This window comes from Bombus terrestris, chromosome 11 (genome assembly GCF_910591885.1).
Source record: "Bombus terrestris chromosome 11, iyBomTerr1.2, whole genome shotgun sequence".
Taxonomy (NCBI): domain Eukaryota; kingdom Metazoa; phylum Arthropoda; class Insecta; order Hymenoptera; family Apidae; genus Bombus; species Bombus terrestris.
This window is the reverse complement of record NC_063279.1, coordinates 14,363,259-14,380,728: the sequence shown is the minus strand read 5'-3', so window position 1 is coordinate 14,380,728 and position 17,470 is coordinate 14,363,259. Positions and strand designations below refer to the sequence as shown.

The window sequence follows — 17,470 nt, the reverse complement described above, 5'->3', positions numbered from 1 at the left end:
GGGTTGTCCTTTGACGTAGCCGGTCGTCGTATAATCACACTGTATCCTTCCGAGTGTATGCGATTCGTATCATAATAAACTTGCCGATGTCGTCGTAAAATCGCCAAACGTATGACTGATATCCGGATTTCTAAAACTTCACCGTGGCGTGCGCTCTCCTTCTTTGCCTCGGTTAGTGAAAATCCACCGAATGCTGCCCGCTGACGATGCGCTGTCTGCGGTGGGTAAATATTACCTCGCAAAGTCACTATCACTATTCGACGAGGGGAGTCTTAACTGGCCCTCCACGGAGGCCCTCTCCCCCACTCCTTGGTTACCCAGGTAGCCCGCACGGTGGCGCTTCGGTCGCGCGACCCAAGATGGCCTCCGCTCTGTCCCTAACCTCACTTTTCACACACAGCACTTTCTATCACTTCTCTCGCTTTTATTCCAGCGAGCTCCACTATTCCTTATATTCTCACTCATTCCAGAGCACTAGAACTTCACTTTCATGCACTTTTCCGCCCGAATTCTTTAATTAACCCAGATATTTCGGTTATGCCTACGGAGCAACGTGCACGCGTCCGTTCTGCTTGCCGCCATCTTTTGATCGCCCGGCTACATCACTCTTGGCTTGGTCATCGTCTCGTATTCTGTCACCTGCTTTGCGCGTCGATCGGAGGTAAGGTGTCCAGGTTTGCTGAAGATGGAAGGGCCGTTCCGTGTTCGTTGTAGCGGTAAGTCCAGCTTGCACAGTCTTAGATTCGCGATGATGGAAGTCTCTCGGTAGTGCTATCACGGTCATACCTCTGTTTCGCTGTCGGTCACGTCGGGATCACCAGTTTGAGGTGGTATTTGTTGTCCGTGATAGTTGTACTTGTTGGGCCTCGTCCGGAGTAATTGTCGCTAGGGGCTGTAGATGTCACAGCTGGGGTACTGCTGATTTTTCCTCCGTTATTTGGTGCGTGGAAGAAAAATCGGACTCCGGTCGCCGGGATTCGAACCCCGGTTCCAAACGTTCGTAACCTAAAGCGCTAACCACTGCGCTGCCGTTGTCCGACACTAGTTAGTGTCGAGTGGTGATATTTGGCTTGTCGAGTGCCACCACAATTCTACCTAATATTATAGTCAGCTATAACTCAACGGTACAATTTAAGCTTTAATTTAAAATGAATTTTATAAATCCCAGGATCATGTCGAGCGTCTTGTTCAGCGGGTTATGGAGCGGACAAAAAGCGTCGCGAATGCATTCCATGTCCACCCGGATGTGCTACCTGCTCCATGTCAACCTGCACAAGTTGCGATGAAGGCTGGAGCTTGAACGAAGAAAGCCTCTGCGCTCCTGAACATCGTGATCGTTGTAATACATCGGAATATTACGAAAATGGCCACTGCAAGCAGTGCCATACTTCATGTAAAACTTGCGCTGGACCTGGTGAAGATCATTGTGTCTCCTGTCAAACATCGCTGCTCCTTCAAGGGAAACGCTGTGTGTATCAGTGCGACGATGGTTATTATTCAATGGCGCAGCCCTCTAGACCCGTCTGCGTACCTTGCATACTTGCAAAACGTGCGTGTCTCGACTGAACTGCACTGCTTGTCAAGATGGATTGCAGCTCCAGAGTGGAGAGTGCAGGTCCTCTTGTGCTCAGGGGTAAGTTTGCTTTAGAAAAATCAAATATTTTTCCTGTTTTCTTTTACCTTTCGTTTCTGGTCTATTCGTTGAGTTTTTATTTTGTTATATATTAGTTTTTGGATAAGGAATTAGCAACTGAGAGATGATCTTCTATCTATCTAAAACGTTTTTACTAAATTATCATAGAACTTGAAATATTTCAACCCCTTCCTTACAGAGAAATCTAAAATTCTAAAAACTTCTACGAACTTATATAACATGAACGTCGATAAATGCATGAAACGAAAGATCTTGTTTCAACGCAGATATTACAGCGATCGAGGTTAGTGCGCGAAATGCTACCTGTCGTGTAAAACGTGTTCCGGACCCAGAAGAGATCAATGCGTGATCTGCCCTCGTGGTTGGCAACTAGCAGCGGGCGAGTGTCATTCGGAGTGTCCCGAAGGATTCTTCAAATCTAACTTCGGCTGCCAGAAGTGTCACCATTACTATCGTACTTGCAAAGGTATATAAGAGAAATACCAGCGTGTTTCGGTTTTTTCAAACATGACAAAAAAATTCTCATGAGATATCATGGTTAATTTTGTGTATTAAACAATTGAAATTTATATATGTAAATTTTCATGAAAATTGATAAAAAGCAAAAATTAAGAAAAGTATATCAATTTTTATCGTAATTTTTAAACTGCACTTAAAAGTGAATCTTTTAAGAAGATTTATAAGTTAAAAATTGTTAACTGTTATATAAATACTGTATTCTATAGTTGGATATTATCTTTAGCCATTCATTTCTCATTAATTTATGTACTTTACCAATGTACGTGTACTATGTATCATCATAAATCAGTTAAAATGTCTGCATATTTATGAGCAGTAGTATATCTCATATAAGTGTGTCTGTGTGAAAGAAAGATTAACGCGTGAATGCATTACAGGAGAAGGGCCGATGGAATGTACTTCTTACCCACCCCATTCGATGCTAAAGGGTGGCCTCTGTATGGAATGTCTTGGAGCGCAATACTACGATCCCCTGACGCAGTTCTGTAAAAATTGCCTTTCCGATTGTGGAAGATGTACTGGTCCAGGAAAATTTAGTTACGCGGCGTGTTCGCAACCATTGCATCTGAATAAGTTGAACAATCAGTGCGTTCCTTGCTGCATGGGTAACGAGAAGGGGGCGCTGGCTGAAGAGTGCTGTCTTTGTGATCCGGAAACTGGCAAGAGAAATTAGTCATTATTGGACTGAGGAATATTAAATAACTTGAGAACATAAATTTTCTAAGGTTTAAATTCATGAATATAATTTCGAAATCAGAAAAAAATTCCATGAATGTACGCACTACAATATTAATAATAGCCTAGTACAATTGTGGTAAGGAATTAGTAAAAAATCAAATTCAATTTTGAATTGTTTTACAGAATTTTATTTCGCTCAATATGGATTTAATCAGCGTTAATCAGTTAATCAATGTTTTTCTAAACGTTAATACAGGTGGCTGCAGGAATAGCTCACCAGCTGGTAAAAGAAGAGTGCCAGGAACAGAATTTGCCTCGGCTGACACAGCTATTTCTGAAGTGTATGCAAACTACGAAAGAACGACCGATAAAAGCGATTCGGCTTCGCTGGCGATAACAGCGACTACGACTATAGCTGTCGCCATTTGTCTCATATCTGTTGCTCTGTTCGCTACCATATTCGTCGCTCTTCAGGTATGTACCTGATTTATGTTATGCGAAAGTTCAAATCTATCTCTTTATACAACCAATCTATCTATTATATTATTTTCATTCTTAATTCTTGACCAAATGCCTTTCCATTAAATCGATCCTCTAAACCAATCAATTATGAAAAAGCATCTAAAGTATTAATCATATGCTATTTTATAGTTCTTAAAAATACGTTATAAAAACAGCTCTTGCTGTATTGGAGAACAAACAAAAATCGAAAACAAATTAATAAACGATTTTAATCTTACATTTAAAATATTATTATCCGTTTTGCCATCAAAGAACCGAAATTATAAATATGCTCTTCAATTTGTAGGCAGTTTGCTGGTGAGTGCCGAAGCGTGCAGACCTGTGTCCAGTGCCCTGCGAAGTTCACATAACAGCACGTGACCATCCAGTTGCTGCTAAGTGCCGAAACGTGCAGACGTGTGTCCAGTGCCCTGTGAAGTTCACAAAACTCCACGTGACGCCCATCTGTCGAAAGCGAATCCAACAAACCTAGCTAAGGGTTAACAGCCTCTCGACTAGTTCTTTCATACTGAATTAACTAGCTCGATGATGGCTCTAACATTCCAAACAGACTCTCCGGAGCTAAATAACACCGCCGTTTTTCCTCCCCCGTGGCAAGGGGGCAACACATCTCTCCTGGTAAACGACCATCACTCAAAAAAACGCAAGCTGGAACCAACCAAGACAAATGTGAATATGAGTCAAGCTAAACCACCAGCCAGCCAGGTGACCACCTTCAATAGATTCTCAATACTGGAGATTACGGAAGACACCATGAATACAACCGAAACGGTAAATAATCTCCATACCCAAAAAATTTCCCCTCCCCCGCCAATATTCATTGACGACGTAATCGACATACAGTCAATGATAAGGACCATTGAAACAGATATCAGCAAAGAGGACTACAAGTTAAAAATTAACAACAACCACGTGAAAGTTCTGCCGACCCACGCAGATGCCTATAGAAAGTTAACTAAGTTGCTAAAAACTTTGAACGCAAAATTCCACACATATCAGCTCAAACAAGAAAGACCCTTTCGTGTGGTGCTACGTAATATCCACCACTCAGTCGATCTAGACGAACTAAAGTTCGAACTTCAAACACTTGGCCACGAGGTAACCAACATCGGCAACATTAGACATAGAGTCACAAAAAATCCCCTATCGCTATTCTTCGTAGATTTAAAACGAAAAGCAAATAACAAAGAAATCTACAACGTCAACCGGCTGATGAACTCCATAGTTAAGTTCGAGCCACCTCTTGTAAAGAAAGAAATAGTACAATGTAAAAGATGCCAAAGGTACGGCCACACGCAGAAATACTGCAATCATAACTTCCGGTGCGTAAAATGTGCAGGTAATCACCCCAATGACCAATGCACTAAATCCCCTGAAACCCCCGCTAAGTGCATCCACTGTCAAGGAGAGCATCCTGCGAACTACAAAGGATGCTCAGCCTATAAAACGCTACATAATATCAAGTATCCAAAACAGAGAACCAAGGAGATTACCATACAGGAACCAAGACCCCAAAAACTCACCACACCATCAGTATCCTATGCGCAGGCAACACAAGGAAACGTAAACAACTCGAAAACCCACAGTGAACACACAGAAAATAGTGCTCCCACCCCACAAAACACAGATAACTTCACCAGACTCGAAAAACTTATCGAGAAGCAATCTGAGCAAATTAACAACTTGCTGTCACTTCTCACACTCTTCATGGACAAATTCATACGCACAGAAGCAAAATAAAACCAATGCGAATAGCTCTGTGGAACGCCAACGGTCTAGCTCAGCACAAATTTGAACTAGAACTATTCTTAAAACAACAGCAAATAGACGTGATGCTCATATCCGAAACCCACTTCACCGACAAAAACTACCTCAAAATACACGGCTACAACTTCTACCACACCCAACACCCCAGCGGAAAGGCCCACGGCGGCACCGGAATCATCATCAAATCCAGCATTAAGCATTACGAGCTTCCATCATTCCAGAAAGACTACCTTCGAGCCACAAGCGTAGCAATAGAAGACCGCCATGGTACAATCACCACTTCAGCTGTATACTGCCCTCCCAGACACTCCATCGCCAAAGAAGACTTTGATAACTTCCTGGACACCCTGAACAATAGAATCATAGCTGGAGGAGACTATAACGCCAAACACACCCAATAGGGCAGCAGACTGGTTACAGTAAGAGGCAAAAACCTCCTCAACAGCATAATAACCAACAACCTCAACTACCTTACCACATACGAACCCACACACTGGCCCACCGACACAAACAAAATACCCGATCTCCTTGATTTCCTCATAACTAAAAATATCTCGTCAAGACACGTCCAAATCAATTCCTCGACTGATCTCTCTTCTAACCATTCCCCCGTGATAGTAACAGTCAGTTCAACTATCATCGAGAATACACCTAATGGCTCCATTCATAACCAACACACCAACTGGCAGCTCTTTAGAGAAATCTTCTCACACACAACTTCAGCCTCAACTTCACTAAAAACCAATGAAGAAATCGGAGCAGCCACGGAATACCTAAACAGGAGCATATTAAACGCTATTCGCTTCTCCACACCGGCAAAAACGTCCATCAGCAAACACGAATATCCCCAGTACATATTAAAAAAAATAGCAGAAAAACGTAGACTAAGAAGAATATGGCAGACCCATAGAACACCGGAGGACAAACGCAAACTAAACAACGCAACTAGAAAACTATCCAAAACCATAAAAAACTACAATAATGACTGTTTTCACAAATATCTCGCCAGCTTGTCCCCCGCAGCCGACTCCAACTACTCACTATGGAAAGCCTCCAAGAAACTCACGCGCCCCCCACAAATAATACCTCCAATCCGCAAGGTGGATGGGCGCGTAGCCTTATAGAAAAAACCAACCTATTTGCCAAACACTTGTCTGAAGTATTCAAACCCCATTCCTCCATAGCTGCTGCGGACGTTACCGAATACCTGCACACTCCCTTCCAAATGTCCCCTCCTATTGAACCCTTCACTTCTGCAGAGATCATAGAAGCAATCAGTCGCCTAAACTCCAAGAAAGCAGTAGGTAACGACCTAATAGGAAATAAAGCATCCAGGAACTTCCCATAAAAGGGATTGCACTCATCGCATCAATCTTTAACGCTATCCTCCGCTTTGAACACTTTCCCAAGGCTTGGAAAATCTCACTGATCACCCTCATCCCTAAACCCGGTAAACCAATATATGAAACCAGCTCCTATCGCTCAATCAGTCTTTTACCTACTCTGTCTAAACTATTCGAGAGGATGCTCACGAATCGTCTCCTTCCACTCCTAGAAGAATTGAAAACACTCCCAGATCAACAATTCGGCTTCCGAAAACAACACTCAACAGTTGAGCAAATCCACCGCATAACCCACATGATCAGCCAATCCCTTGAAAAGAAAAAATACTGCTCAGCGGTATTCCTAGACATCCAACAGGCATTCGACAAAGTATGGCATGAAGGGCTACTATACAAGCTTAAAAAGATCCTACCCCACCCATACTACTCCATCTTAAAATCCTACCTAACCAACAGACAATTCATAGTTAAATGCCTAGGCGCCACTTCCGCAACATTCCCAATAGAATCCGGCATACATCAAGGTAGTGTATCGGACCCCTACTGTTCTCCATCTACACTGCCGACTTACCTATATCAAACGAGGTAACAATAGCAACATTTGCCGACGACACAGCACTATTAGCTACCCACGCAGACCCGGCAATTGCCTCATCCACTCTCCAGCGAAGTCTCGACTCCATGGAAAAGTGGTTCCAAAAATGGGGCTTCAAAATAAACGAAAAAAAAAATCCTCTCATGTAACCTTCACGCTCCGAAAACAAACCTGCCCCCAGGTCACCATTAACAACACAATAATCCCAAGCAAGGACTCCGTAAGATACCTGGGCATGACCCTGGACAGGAGGCTAACTTGGAAAAAACATATCTCAGAAAAAACAAAGCAATTAAAGGAAAAACTAAGAAAATTCTATTGGCTCACGGGCCGACGTTCCAAACTAAACATACAGAACAAAATAACCCTCTACAAGGCCGTAATAAAACCTGTCTGGACCTACGGAATCCAACTATGGGGAACAGCAAGTAATTCCAACATTGAAATACTCCAACGCTTCCAATCGAAAACGCTAAGATCCCTATTAAATGCACCCTGGTATGTTACCAACGAAACTATCCACCGTGACCTCAAGATACCTACAGTCAAAGATGAAATACACAAGTCCAAAAGCAGATATAATACAAGAGTCAACAACCACCACAACCCACTACTGGACACGACGGACCAGATCCGCAGACTAAAAAGAAAATACCCTCTAGATTAAATCCTTAGTTTCTACTAGAACCAACAATATAAAACTATTATAATCCATGTCATTGTATCACGCCAAACTAAGTTACTGAAAATTCTCAACGAGAATTGATTGTGAATATTCTAATAAAAAAAAAAAAAAAAACGTTGTACCATATAATGTTGTACTACATTACGTTATGCGTTATATCGTAATAGTATTTGACGTTATACGTTATAACGTTCTACTACATGACGTTATACGTTATAACGTTCTACTACATGACGTTATACCTTATAACGTTATGCTACATAATGTTATACGTTTTATCGTAGTTGTATTTTCGAGCTATCGCGGGGAGACGCGATCGTTAGATTACGCGTCAACGGGAGTCGTAAATTCTCGTTACGATTAGAATATTCGACACCTCGAATAGTTCACTCCTGCTCGGACAGCCCAGGAGGACGGACGTGTCTAGACGGTCGTCCTCTCCAGGTATAAGTGAATAGGGAAAAAGTGCTGGAAAGTGATAGTGAGGAGGAAATAAAATAGCAATGCAGATACCAACTATAAACATGGCAACAAAGGGGGAAACATATTATATAAAAAACAAACAAATTAACATGGAGACAGAAGAAACAAAAGAGCATCGGGGACAGGAAGAAAGCAATTCAGAATATGAAAGATACTATCAGGACGAAAGCTGGAAACTAGCGAAGGCTAGCAAAAAACGCAAAACAACTACAGACATAAGTGCCATAGGAAACCCAGCTACAGAAAAGCAGCGATGGCTGCAAGAATTACCATTAAGCAACTCCTTCAGCTCACTAACAGAAGAAATAGACGCTGACCCCATAAATAAAACCACAATCCAAACAAATCATATTACAAAACCACCACCAATCTTTGTTGAGGCCCAAATAATAGACCCGCTCATCGATCTACTAAATAATCTAGACGAGAAAAACAACTACACAATAAAACAAACAAAATTGGAACAAGTAAAAATACAAACAAACACCCCAGAAACATTTAGGAAAGTTATAAAAGCATTAAAAGAAAAAAATGCTATTTACCACACGTATCAGCTTAAAACTGAAAGGAGCTATAAAATTGTCATAAGAGGATTGCATCCTAAAACGAACATACATAAACTAAGCGATGAGTTAGCAAAAATTGGTCATCAAACAAGAACAATAAACAATATAACAAGATTCAACATAAAGCAACCATTACCACTATTCTTAATAGAACTGGAACCCAGAAACAATAACAAGGAAATATATGATATCAAACAAATACTAAACACAATAGTAACAGTGGAACCACCACGACACAAAAAATTTTCTTAGTAGAATTTTCTTAGTTTTTCCTTTAATTGCTTTGTTTTTTCTGAGATATGTTTTTTCCAAGTTAGCCTCCTGTCCAGGGTCATGCCCAGGTATCTTACGGAGTCCTTGCTTGGGATTATTGTGTTGTTAATGGTGACCTGGGGGCAGGTTTGTTTTCGGAGCGTGAAGGTTACATGAGAGGATTTTTTTTTTCGTTTATTTTGAAGCCCCATTTTTGGAACCACTTTTCCATGGAGTCGAGACTTCGCTGGAGAGTGGATGAGGCAATTGCCGGGTCTGCGTGGGTAGCTAATAGTGCTGTGTCGTCGGCAAATGTTGCTATTGTTACCTCGTTTGATATAGGTAAGTCGGCAGTGTAGATGGAGAACAGTAGGGGTCCGATACACTACCTTGATGTATGCCGGATTCTATTGGGAATGTTGCGGAAGTGGCGCCTAGGCATTTAACTATGAATTGTCTGTTGGTTAGGTAGGATTTTAAGATGGAGTAGTATGGGTGGGGTAGGATCTTTTTAAGCTTGTATAGTAGCCCTTCATGCCATACTTTGTCGAATGCCTGTTGGATGTCTAGGAATACCGCTGAGCAGTATTTTTTCTTTTCAAGGGATTGGCTGATCATGTGGGTTATGCGGTGGATTTGCTCAACTGTTGAGTGTTGTTTTCGGAAGCCGAATTGTTGATCTGGGAGTGTTTTCAATTCTTCTAGGAGTGGAAGGAGACGATTCGTGAGCATCCTCTCGAATAGTTTAGACAGAGTAGGTAAAAGACTGATTGAGCGATAGGAGCTGGTTTCATATATTGGTTTACCGGGTTTAGGGATGAGGGTGATCAGTGAGATTTTCCAAGCCTTGGGAAAGTGTTCAAAGCGGAGGATAGCGTTAAAGATTGATGCGATGAGTGCAATCCCTTTTATGGGAAGTTCCTGGATGCTTTATTTCCTATTAGGTCGTTACCTACTGCTTTCTTGGAGTTTAGGCGACTGATTGCTTCTATGATCTCTGCAGAAGTGAAGGGTTCAATAGGAGGGGACATTTGGAAGGGAGTGTGCAGGTATTCGGTAACGTCCGCAGCAGCTATGGAGGAATGGGGTTTGAATACTTCAGACAAGTGTTTGGCAAATAGGTTGGTTTTTTCTATAAGGCTACGCGCCCATCCACCTTGCGGATTGGAGGTATTATTTGTGGGGGGCGCGTGAGTTTCTTGGAGGCTTTCCATAGTGAGTAGTTGGAGTCGGCTGCGGGGGACAAGCTGGCGAGATATTTGTGAAAACAGTCATTATTGTAGTTTTTTATGGTTTTGGATAGTTTTCTAGTTGCGTTGTTTAGTTTGCGTTTGTCCTCCGGTGTTCTATGGGTCTGCCATATTCTTCTTAGTCTACGTTTTTCTGCTATTTTTTTTAATATGTACTGGGGATATTCGTGTTTGCTGATGGACGTTTTTGCCGGTGTGGAGAAGCGAATAGCGTTTAATATGCTCCTGTTTAGGTATTCCGTGGCTGCTCCGATTTCTTCATTGGTTTTTAGTGAAGTTGAGGCTGAAGTTGTGTGTGAGAAGATTTCTCTAAAGAGCTGCCAGTTGGTGTGTTGGTTATGAATGGAGCCATTAGGTGTATTCTCGATGATAGTTGAACTGACTGTTACTATCACGGGGGAATGGTTAGAAGAGAGATCAGTCGAGGAATTGATTTGGACGTGTCTTGACGAGATATTTTTAGTTATGAGGAAATCAAGGAGATCGGGTATTTTGTTTGTGTCGGTGGGCCAGTGTGTGGGTTCGTATGTGGTAAGGTAGTTGAGGTTGTTGGTTATTATGCTGTTGAGGAGGTTTTTGCCTCTTACTGTAACCAGTCTGCTGCCCTATTGGGTGTGTTTGGCGTTATAGTCTCCTCCAGCTATGATTCTATTGTTCAGGGTGTCCAGGAAGTTATCAAAGTCTTCTTTGGCGATGGAGTGTCTGGGAGGGCAGTATACAGCTGAAGTGGTGATTGTACCATGGCGGTCTTCTATTGCTACGCTTGTGGCTCGAAGGTAGTCTTTCTGGAATGATGGAAGCTCGTAATGCTTAATGCTGGATTTGATGATGATTCCGGTGCCGCCGTGGGCCTTTCCGCTGGGGTGTTGGGTGTGGTAGAAGTTGTAGCCGTGTATTTTGAGGTAGTTTTTGTCGGTGAAGTGGGTTTCGGATATGAGCATCACGTCTATTTGCTGTTGTTTTAAGAATAGTTCTAGTTCAAATTTGTGCTGAGCTAGACCGTTGGCGTTCCACAGAGCTATTCGCATTGGTTTTATTTTGCTTCTGTGCGTATGAATTTGTCCATGAAGAGTGTGAGAAGTGACAGCAAGTTGTTAATTTGCTCAGATTGCTTCTCGATAAGTTTTTCGAGTCTGGTGAAGTTATCTGTGTTTTGTGGGGTGGGAGCACTATTTTCTGTGTGTTCACTGTGGGTTTTCGAGTTGTTTACGTTTCCTTGTGTTGCCTGCGCATAGGATACTGATGGTGTGGTGAGTTTTTGGGGTCTTGGTTCCTGTATGGTAATCTCCTTGGTTCTCTGTTTTGGATACTTGATATTATGTAGCGTTTTATAGGCTGAGCATCCTTTGTAGTTCGCAGGATGCTCTCCTTGACAGTGGATGCACTTAGCGGGGGTTTCAGGGGATTTAGTGCATTGGTCATTGGGGTGATTACCTGCACATTTTACGCACCGGAAGTTATGATTGCAGTATTTCTGCGTGTGGCCGTACCTTTGGCATCTTTTACATTGTACTATTTCTTTCTTTACAAGAGGTGGCTCGAACTTAACTATGGAGTTCATCAGCCGGTTGACGTTGTAGATTTCTTTGTTATTTGCTTTTCGTTTTAAATCTACGAAGAATAGCGATAGGGGATTTTTTGTGACTCTATGTCTAATGTTGCCGATGTTGGTTACCTCGTGGCCAAGTGTTTGAAGTTCGAACTTTAGTTCGTCTAGATCGACTGAGTGGTGGATATTACGTAGCACCACACGAAAGGGTCTTTCTTGTTTGAGCTGATATGTGTGGAATTTTGCGTTCAAAGTTTTTAGCAACTTAGTTAACTTTCTATAGGCATCTGCGTGGGTCGGCAGAACTTTCACGTGGTTGTTGTTAATTTTTAACTTGTAGTCCTCTTTGCTGATATCTGTTTCAATGGTCCTTATCATTGACTGTATGTCGATTACGTCGTCAATGAATATTGGCGGGGGAGGGGAAATTTTTTGGGTATGGAGATTATTTACCGTTTCGGTTGTATTCATGGTGTCTTCCGTAATCTCCAGTATTGAGAATCTATTGAAGGTGGTCACCTGGCTGGCTGGTGGTTTAGCTTGACTCATATTCACATTTGTCTTGGTTGGTTCCAGCTTGCGTTTTTTTGAGTGATGGTCGTTTACCAGGAGAGATGTGTTGCCCCCTTGCCACGGGGGAGGAAAAACGGCGGTGTTATTTAGCTCCGGAGAGTCTGTTTGGAATGTTAGAGCCATCATCGAGCTAGTTAATTCAGTATGAAAGAACTAGTCGAGAGGCTGTTAACCCTTAGCTAGGTTTGTTGGATTCGCTTTCGACAGATGGGCGTCACGTGGAGTTTTGTGAACTTCACAGGACACTGGACACACGTCTGCACGTTTCGGCACTTAGCAGCAACTGGATGGTCACGTGCTGTTATGTGAACTTCGCAGGGCACTGGACACAGGTCTGCACGCTTCGGCACTCACCAGCAAACTGCCTACAAATTGAAGAGCATATTTATAATTTCGGTTCTTTGATGGCAAAACGGATAATAATATTTTAAATGTAAGATTAAAATCGTTTATTAATTTGTTTTCGATTTTTGTTTGTTCTCCAATACAGCAAGAGCTGTTTTTATAACGTATTTTTAAGAACTATAAAATAGCATATGATTAATACTTTAGATGCTTTTTCATAATTGATTGGTTTAGAGGATCGATTTAATGGAAAGGCATTTGGTCAAGAATTAAGAATGAAAATAATATAATAGATAGATTGGTTGTATAAAGAGATAGATTTGAACTTTCGCATAACATAAATCAGGTACATACCTGAAGAGCGACGAATATGGTAGCGAACAGAGCAACAGATATGAGACAAATGGCGACAGCTATAGTCGTAGTCGCTGTTATCGCCAGCGAAGCCGAATCGCTTTTATCGGTCGTTCTTTCGTAGTTTGCATACACTTCAGAAATAGCTGTGTCAGCCGAGGCAAATTCTGTTCCTGGCACTCTTCTTTTACCAGCTGGTGAGCTATTCCTGCAGCCACCTGTATTAACGTTTAGAAAAACATTGATTAACTGATTAACGCTGATTAAATCCATATTGAGCGAAATAAAATTCTGTAAAACAATTCAAAATTGAATTTGATTTTTTACTAATTCCTTACCACAATTGTACTAGGCTATTATTAATATTGTAGTGCGTACATTCATGGAATTTTTTTCTGATTTCGAAATTATATTCATGAATTTAAACCTTAGAAAATTTATGTTCTCAAGTTATTTAATATTCCTCAGTCCAATAATGACTAATTTCTCTTGCCAGTTTCCGGATCACAAAGACAGCACTCTTCAGCCAGCGCCCCCTTCTCGTTACCCATGCAGCAAGGAACGCACTGATTGTTCAACTTATTCAGATGCAATGGTTGCGAACACGCCGCGTAACTAAATTTTCCTGGACCAGTACATCTTCCACAATCGGAAAGGCAATTTTTACAGAACTGCGTCAGGGGATCGTAGTATTGCGCTCCAAGACATTCCATACAGAGGCCACCCTTTAGCATCGAATGGGGTGGGTAAGAAGTACATTCCATCGGCCCTTCTCCTGTAATGCATTCACGCGTTAATCTTTCTTTCACACAGACACACTTATATGAGATATACTACTGCTCATAAATATGCAGACATTTTAACTGATTTATGATGATACATAGTACACGTACATTGGTAAAGTACATAAATTAATGAGAAATGAATGGCTAAAGATAATATCCAACTATAGAATACAGTATTTATATAACAGTTAACAATTTTTAACTTATAAATCTTCTTAAAAGATTCACTTTTAAGTGCAGTTTAAAAATTACGATAAAAATTGATATACTTTTCTTAATTTTTGCTTTTTATCAATTTTCATGAAAATTTACATATATAAATTTCAATTGTTTAATACACAAAATTAACCATGATATCTCATGAGAATTTTTTTGTCATGTTTGAAAAAACCGAAACACGCTGGTATTTCTCTTATATACCTTTGCAAGTACGATAGTAATGGTGACACTTCTGGCAGCCGAAGTTAGATTTGAAGAATCCTTCGGGACACTCCGAATGACACTCGCCCGCTGCTAGTTGCCAACCACGAGGGCAGATCACGCATTGATCTCTTCTGGGTCCGGAACACGTTTTACACGACAGGTAGCATTTCGCGCACTAACCTCGATCGCTGTAATATCTGCGTTGAAACAAGATCTTTCGTTTCATGCATTTATCGACGTTCATGTTATATAAGTTCGTAGAAGTTTTTAGAATTTTAGATTTCTCTGTAAGGAAGGGGTTGAAATATTTCAAGTTCTATGATAATTTAGTAAAAACGTTTTAGATAGATAGAAGATCATCTCTCAGTTGCTAATTCCTTATCCAAAAACTAATATATAACAAAATAAAAACTCAACGAATAGACCAGAAACGAAAGGTAAAAGAAAACAGGAAAAATATTTGATTTTTCTAAAGCAAACTTACCCCTGAGCACAAGAGGACCTGCACTCTCCACTCTGGAGCTGCAATCCATCTTGACAAGCAGTGCAGTTCAGTCGAGACACGCACGTTTTGCAAGTATGCAAGGTACGCAGACGGGTCTAGAGGGCTGCGCCATTGAATAATAACCATCGTCGCACTGATACACACAGCGTTTCCCTTGAAGGAGCAGCGATGTTTGACAGGAGACACAATGATCTTCACCAGGTCCAGCGCAAGTTTTACATGAAGTATGGCACTGCTTGCAGTGGCCATTTTCGTAATATTCCGATGTATTACAACGATCACGATGTTCAGGAGCGCAGAGGCTTTCTTCGTTCAAGCTCCAGCCTTCATCGCAACTTGTGCAGGTTGACATGGAGCAGGTAGCACATCCGGGTGGACATGGAATGCATTCGCGACGCTTTTTGTCCGCTCCATAACCCGCTGAACAAGACGCTCGACATGATCCTGGGATTTATAAAATTCATTTTAAATTAAAGCTTAAATTGTACCGTTGAGTTATAGCTGACTATAATATTAGGTAGAATTGTGGTGGCACTCGACAAGCCAAATATCACCACTCGACACTAACTAGTGTCGGACAACGGCAGCGCAGTGGTTAGCGCTTTAGGTTACGAACGTTTGGAACCGGGGTTCGAATCCCGGCGACCGGAGTCCGATTTTTCTTCCACGCACCAAATAACGGAGGAAAAATCAGCAGTACCCCAGCTGTGACATCTACAGCCCCTAGCGACAATTACTCCGGACGAGGCCCAACAAGTACAACTATCACGGACAACAAATACCACCTCAAACTGGTGATCCCGACGTGACCGACAGCGAAACAGAGGTATGACCGTGATAGCACTACCGAGAGACTTCCATCATCGCGAATCTAAGACTGTGCAAGCTGGACTTACCGCTACAACGAACACGGAACGGCCCTTCCATCTTCAGCAAACCTGGACACCTTACCTCCGATCGACGCGCAAAGCAGGTGACAGAATACGAGACGATGACCAAGCCAAGAGTGATGTAGCCGGGCGATCAAAAGATGGCGGCAAGCAGAACGGACGCGTGCACGTTGCTCCGTAGGCATAACCGAAATATCTGGGTTAATTAAAGAATTCGGGCGGAAAAGTGCATGAAAGTGAAGTTCTAGTGCTCTGGAATGAGTGAGAATATAAGGAATAGTGGAGCTCGCTGGAATAAAAGCGAGAGAAGTGATAGAAAGTGCTGTGTGTGAAAAGTGAGGTTAGGGACAGAGCGGAGGCCATCTTGGGTCGCGCGACCGAAGCGCCACCGTGCGGGCTACCTGGGTAACCAAGGAGTGGGGGAGAGGGCCTCCGTGGAGGGCCAGTTAAGACTCCCCTCGTCGAATAGTGATAGTGACTTTGCGAGGTAATATTTACCCTCCGCAGACAGCGCATCGTCAGCGGGCAGGATTCGGTGGATTTTCACTAACCGAGGCAAAGAAGGAGAGCGCACGCCACGGTGAAGTTTTAGAAATCCGGATATCAGTCATACGTTTGGCGATTTTACGACGACATCGGCAAGTTTATTATGATACGAATCGCATACACTCGGAAGGATACAGTGTGATTATACGACGACCGGCTACGTCAAAGGACAACCCTTCATACATACATATATATATATATATATATATGTCGGAGATGATAGAACGCCGGAGCTCCTCCTTGGATTCGCGGGAATACCGCAACTCTGTAACTTAGATTAAACAAATGCCGCTCCGATTCTTCGAGATTTATGATCATGAGCTTGGGCTCGAGGCGACAATCAGTCGCCGAACGTAGCCGCGGTCAAAGGGATGAACGTTTTATCTAACAAAGGCACAGAGTAACTCTATACCTCTCCTTAAAAGAAATGGTCGTAGCGACACGTGGCAGTAAATACTTCAATAGTTTCTATCCCGCGGCCCGCCACACGCAGATTTTGTCCTCCGGGTAAGATGATCGCCGGGTGTCGGCATGCCTTTGCGGCGTATGTTTAGCTAACGTGAGGACCCGCTATAGATCTTAAGATTTAGTCAAGCGAAGTCCGTCAAATAGACTTTGTTGCAACTACGGGAAGATAGGAGAAACCTATCCTCCACGAGCGTTGCCCCCCGTCAACAACCTCCCCTCAAGGGCGGCCAGCATCTCTTTCAAAACGCCGATATGGAGATCGACCAATTAGCAATAGCGCTAATTTCCCTCTCCTTTGGAACGAAAGCTTTCTTTGACGAATCCGAGGATCTCATATCCTTAGACCCACCCAATATAGTTTTCCTCGACGACATCGTCGAGACGGAGAGGCATTCTTTGGTACGATCTCATCGACGAATGACAGTGCCGCCTTACAACCAGTGAATACCACACATCTAGTTAACAGAGAGTTAGACTTGAACTGTGCGAGAACATACGTTTACCATCCCGTGACCGCGGATTCGTTTCGAACCTAAGGTCATTATCGCTAGTGCTACGAGTGCTTAATCTTGTTAATAAGCCCGTGCTAATAAACTCTCCGTTGTATCACGACAATGGCTAATTCTAATGAAAATTCATTAAACGCCCATCTCCATAATCCTGACTTCAATCCGACATATATATAAAACAATATGGACAAGTTTTATAAGGTAAATAA

At 42.3% G+C, this 17,470-nt stretch overlaps 2 pseudogenes; one reads left to right on the top strand and one right to left on the bottom strand.

Annotated features, from left to right (window-relative positions):
- The first annotated feature begins 685 nt into the window (after nucleotides 1-685).
- Nucleotides 686-3,674, top strand: LOC125385925 (annotated as a pseudogene).
- Nucleotides 3,675-4,053: 379 nt separating this feature from the next.
- LOC125385924 lies at nucleotides 4,054-15,775 on the bottom strand (annotated as a pseudogene).
- Between the last annotated feature and the right edge of the window lie 1,695 nt (nucleotides 15,776-17,470).